The 5,499-nt window shown below is 35.9% G+C and overlaps 1 pseudogene; it reads left to right on the top strand.

The window, feature by feature from the left end:
* The first annotated feature begins 1,040 nt into the window (after window positions 1-1,040).
* Window positions 1,041-1,721, top strand: LOC102829977 (annotated as a pseudogene).
* Window positions 1,722-5,499: the final 3,778 nt, after the last annotated feature.

The following is a 5,499-nucleotide window of genomic DNA, read 5'->3' as shown; positions in this document are numbered from 1 at the left end:
AGAAGTGCAACCAGAGTGCTCCTTGGAGGCCAGGATGACTAAGCTTCTTCGTCTCTCCTACTTTGGACACATTGTCCGGAGAGAACAGTCGCTGGAGAAAGATGTCATGCTGGGTAAGGTGGAGGGTCAGAGAAAAAGAGGAAGACCCCCAACGAGATGGATTGGCCAGCTGGCATCACTGATGGACTCAAGTGTGGCAGCAGTAGTGAGGTTGTCCCAGGATCGGACATTGTTTCGTTCTGCTGTGCATGGGGTCACTATGAGTCAGTTCCGACTCGATGGCATCTGATAACAACAACAACACAGGTAAGAAGAGATCCATATTTGTGCCCATTCTAAAGAGAGGTGACCTAGTGGAATGTAGAACTCATTGGGCAATATCATTAATATCGTATGCAAGTAAAATTTTGATAAAGATAATTTAAAAATGGCTGCAAAAGTACGTTAACAGCTGAAGTTCCCGCCACTGCCTGCACCCCTGCCGCCCCGCAACTACCATCGCAGACCCCTTCCCTGCAGCTGTTGTTGTTGCCACCTCGGGACTGGCTATATGATTAGGCTACAATCTTCTTTGAGAAAGCATGTTCCTCAATTCTGTAGTTTTCTTGGTCACACATTTGTGCAGTTTCTGAAGGGCAGTGGAGATTACTGCCAGGCACAGTACGACCTCTATGCAGACAAGTGAACTGTAGAAATGTATTACTACTCCACCAAGAAGTCTTTATATGAGCAGTTAACCTGGACACAGAAATGTTGAATTGAAATCCCCAGAGCTGTTTTCGAGAGTTCTGACCTGAATGGGACAAACCTCAGTGCACTTACATTCTATTGTCTCTGTATTACTGGGTTGAAGTGAAGAATTGCTGCTTCTTGTTAGAAGGGTCATTTCATTTTCCATTACTCCCAACAACATACTGAAAGCACTGAGTCTTGCAAGTGGAGTATTTTGAAGCAGGCTTCTGTTTCTTTACATCATTTCTACATTCACTTTTTTAAATTCTTTCATAACCCTATTTAATTGTTAAAAAAAAAAAGTCAAAATGGCTCGAGTAAACTGTCACATACAAATCAAATACAAGAACATGAGATTTCTTATTACGCACAATCCAGCCAATGTGACCTTAAATAAATGTATAGAAGAACTTAAGAAGTATGGAGTTGCCACAATAATAAGAGTATATGAAGCAATTTATGACACTGCTTTTGTGGGAAAAGAAGACATCTGTCTTCTTGATTGGTCTTTTGATGATGGTGCACCACCATCCAATCATATTGTTGATGACTGGTTAAATCTTATAAAAATTAATTTTTATGAAGAACCTGGTTGTTGTATCGCTATTCATTGTGATGCAGGACTTGGGAGAGCTTCAATGCTTGTTGTCCTAGCATTAATTGAAGGTGGAATGAAATATGAAGATTATGTACAGTTCATAAGGCAAACGTGACATAGAATTTTTAATAGCAAGCAACTTTTGTATTTGAAGAAATATAGTCCTAAAATGTGGTTGCACTTTAAAGACTCCAATGATCATAGAAACAACTGTTTACATTCAATAAAATGGGTGCCTGGTGGTATTACTTTGGAAGTAGAACTTGAGACAGGACCTAGTTTCATGCATATTGACCAACATGTTAGCTTGGTAAATAAAGCTTCCATAAGAGTATTCAAAGCAGTTTTGCCAGGTTTGACAGAATTGCAGTCAGTCTATCTGTACATTTAGCAAAGCTCTACTTTTCAGCATTTAAAATGTCCTTATCATTTGTACCAATTGACCTTTCCTGAAATCATGCAGTATTGTTATAAGACTTTAAATCTATTCCCATGTCAGAATCTTCTCAATATATAAGAAATTTAGGTTGATAGATACCAAAACACCAAGCATAATACTTTTATATTTTTGGTATCATACAGAACTAAAAAAATCCCAGGAACTAAGAACACTAGACCTTTATGTGATTTATTCCTTCAGTCAATTCAAACTTTGAAGATAGTACCTATATGGATGGTTATTTACCTGCTCAGATTATATTTACGTCTCCCATATTCATACATGAGGTTTGCTTAACCATTGATTTTTTTTTTATGAAGTCTTGACAATGATTATTTAATGTCTTTCTATAAATTTCATTTTGAAAAAATCTACATTGTACAGAAGCACATGTCTTTAATGTATCCAGACCAAAAAAAAAATTAAAAGCCTTAATTTAATTTTTGTACTTTGGCATGCAATTTAACAGGGAAGACCTGAATAAAGAATGGGAGTGGACTATTAAAATTTTTCGGTAAATGTTGCCTTTGTCTTATAGAGAACATGTAGAATATGTTCTTTAATTTAGTAAAATTTTTCCCCAGAGGTACAGGTGCTTTATTATAGCTAAAACTATTCTTAATCATACAACTAAAAAATATTTCTTTTTTTTTTCATCAATTGGAAATTGTTTACCAACTTTATTTGAAGTGTGATTCCCCCTCTTCCAACCTCTTGCAAAAAAAACAACAAAAAAAAATGAATTTCTGTTAATGAATTGAGCAGACTAATTTTTATATACCTTTTGAGCTGTGTAACTTAATATTTAGATACTTGATAATTTGTTTTATTATATAATTGATAAAATGGTGATGTGTATTAATCTTAGTTCAAGCATATATTTATACTGTGTGGGAATGCGTGGTTATAGTGCTGTGGGAGAAAAAATTTGTCAGTGCTCACCAGTTTGCAAAAGCCTAGTTGCAACAGCTTAAACATCTCAATGCATAATGAAATGCAAAAAAAAAAAAAAAAAATGTACATTGGCAGATTACTAAGAGAGTTTCAAGCCAGATACAGATGAGAATATATAACAAGTGATATAACTGCTGATAAGATGGATCTTGGCTGAAAGCAGAAAATATCAGAAAGATGTTTACCAGTGCTTCATTGATGATGGAAAATCTTTCAATTGTCTGGATCATGACAGACTATGTGTAACATTTGCAAAGAGTGAGTATACTAGAACACTTAATTGTGCTTATGAGGAACCTGTATATAGACCAAGAGACAGTTGTTCAAACAGAACAAGTAGACACTGAATTGTTTAAAATCAGTAGATTGCTTTTAAGCTATACAAATAGTGATGCTAGGTTTAAGATCAACACTACAGGGCTGTTTTACTGAATTTTACAGTTTCCATTTAAATTGTTCAATTTTTTTTTAAGAGTTTGGGTGATTAAAGAATTTCCAATATAAAACTACATACTTTGGCCTTAGTGGTGATGGTAGTGTGCTATGGAGTCAGTTCTGACTCATAGCAACCCTACATAGGGTTTCAGAGGTTGCAAATGTTTACAGGAGCAGAAACCCTCATCTTGCTTCCATGGAGTAACTGGTAGACTGGAACTGCTAATCTTGTGGTTAACAGCCCACTGTGCATAAACCCTAAGCCACCAGAGCTCTGGAATATAAACTAGCAGAGACCCTAAATCACTACTAACCACTACTGAGTTTCTTAACTTTTAATATTTTATAAGTTTTCTACAAAAAAAGGGGTCAGTGGCAAACATGAACATCCTCAATGATACTGATTGATACAGTGGCTTCAATGAGGGGCTGAAACTTAGAAAACGTTATGAATATGGCACAGTCCAGGTAATTGCTATATGTAGTATAACTATTATTTGGAAGTAACTCAATGGCATCTAGCAACAATATATAATAAAAATTTGTACTAAGCCTTATTCATTTGAAATAATTCATCTTGGAAATGTTTCCATATCAACATGCATGAGGATGATCAGCAATATATATATAGTGTAGAAACAAAAATTTTAAAAATGTGAAGCTATTGTTTCTTGAAATAGCCTTCATCTAGATAAATACACTTCTTAAGACAATGTTCTCACCTCTCTAACCCTTCCCCAAAGAAGTTTTGTTGTTGTTGTTGTTATTGTTAGGTGCCATCTACACCATACCAAAACAGTAGTTTTGGTATATTTGAGGGACTCATCATGTTTCTTTTAAATATTCTTTGAATTTTAAGAACAAAAACATCTTAAGATGAAAGATCAAGGCTGTAGGATGAATGAGATAAGATTTCCCAAAGAAATTCTTGATGCTTGCTCCCCTCAAAGAATAAGCAGATGCATTGTTATGATAAGGGAAAAAAAAACTCCATTGTAGGTACAATGGTTCTGTGTTTTTCTCCTCAGTGCAATTATACAGTGTTCTTAAATCTTCTTCATAATAAGTCACAATGATCATCCTATGTCCTTAGAGAAAATCTACCGAGAATAGCCTCTGGAACTGCCAAAAAACAGTCGTCAGAACTATCTGAGTTGAACCCTCTGACTTGAATTTAGCTGAACCAACAGATCCCCTGGGAAGTCAGAGTTTTGATTGGACTTTTTTTTTTAAAGATACCCTGAAGAGTTTATTACTGCACAAATTTGCATGCAATCTGATCACAGAGGCATGTTAAAACACATTTTGTTTTTAGTAACCCCATGCTTGTCTGAACTGAAATCCTACGAGAAATACTTTTGACTTACCCTCATAGACTTTGACCTTACAATTACATGTAATTATACCATTATATAAGGAGCTCTGGTAGCGTAGTGGTTACGAATCGGGCAGCAAGCCTCAAGGTCAGCAGTTCAAAACTACCAGCTGCTCCAAGGGAGAAAGATGAGGCATTCTGCTCTCGTAAAGATTAACAGCCTCGGAAACCCTATGCAGGGTCTCTATGAGTCGGAACCGACTCCAGGGCACATAACAACAACAACAACATACCATTATATAATTATAGTTTAATCACAATTTGAATATGCTGCACTATAACATCTCTATATTTCTCTCTCTGTTTTAAGCCTTCTTATTGTAATTTAGATGAAACTTTACGGAAGAAATTGGTTTTCAGTGCAGCAATTCATATATATTTTGTTTTGTGACATTGGTTGAAATTCCCACAATGGAAAAGCACTATTTCTGCTTCCTCCCTGTGTTTACCTGTTTCATTCATTCTTGTTTCCTGTCCTTTCAGGCTTTCTGAGCTTTATTCCAGGGCAAATGATGCCCTTTTAATCTCTTATGGTTGATTTTATAAGGAGTGCATACTTCCCTGGTGTTATAATTAACCTTATAATTCTGTCTATTGTTAAGCTGAAGGTTGACCCACATGGATATCTTAAAGTGTTCAAGGTTGACTAAGGACCGTAGTTTGGAATGGGGTGGGGGATAGTTCTACAGGTCTCTATCAGACCAGTTAGCCAGGTCATTTTTATGATTTTGAGTTTTTTTGTCACATTTTTATCCCACTCTATCCAGGACCTCCTATTGTGATCTCTATCAGAGTGGTTAGCAGTTGTATACAGGGAATATTTTGTTCTTCTTGTGTCAGTATTAGATCTCCTTGTCTTTTGGATTAACTTTTCCAGTGATCTTTTATTTTGTTCACTCTTCTTTGCCCTGGGTGAGAAGAGACAAATAGCAGCACCTTAGATGACCACTCACAAGCTTTTAAGAC

The sequence above is a fragment of the Chrysochloris asiatica genome, unplaced genomic scaffold (assembly GCF_000296735.1).
Source record: "Chrysochloris asiatica unplaced genomic scaffold, ChrAsi1.0 scaffold00073, whole genome shotgun sequence".
NCBI classification, from domain to species: Eukaryota; Metazoa; Chordata; class Mammalia; order Afrosoricida; family Chrysochloridae; genus Chrysochloris; species Chrysochloris asiatica.
Note: the sequence above shows the minus strand (reverse complement) of the source record. Positions and strands in the feature narration are given on the sequence as shown.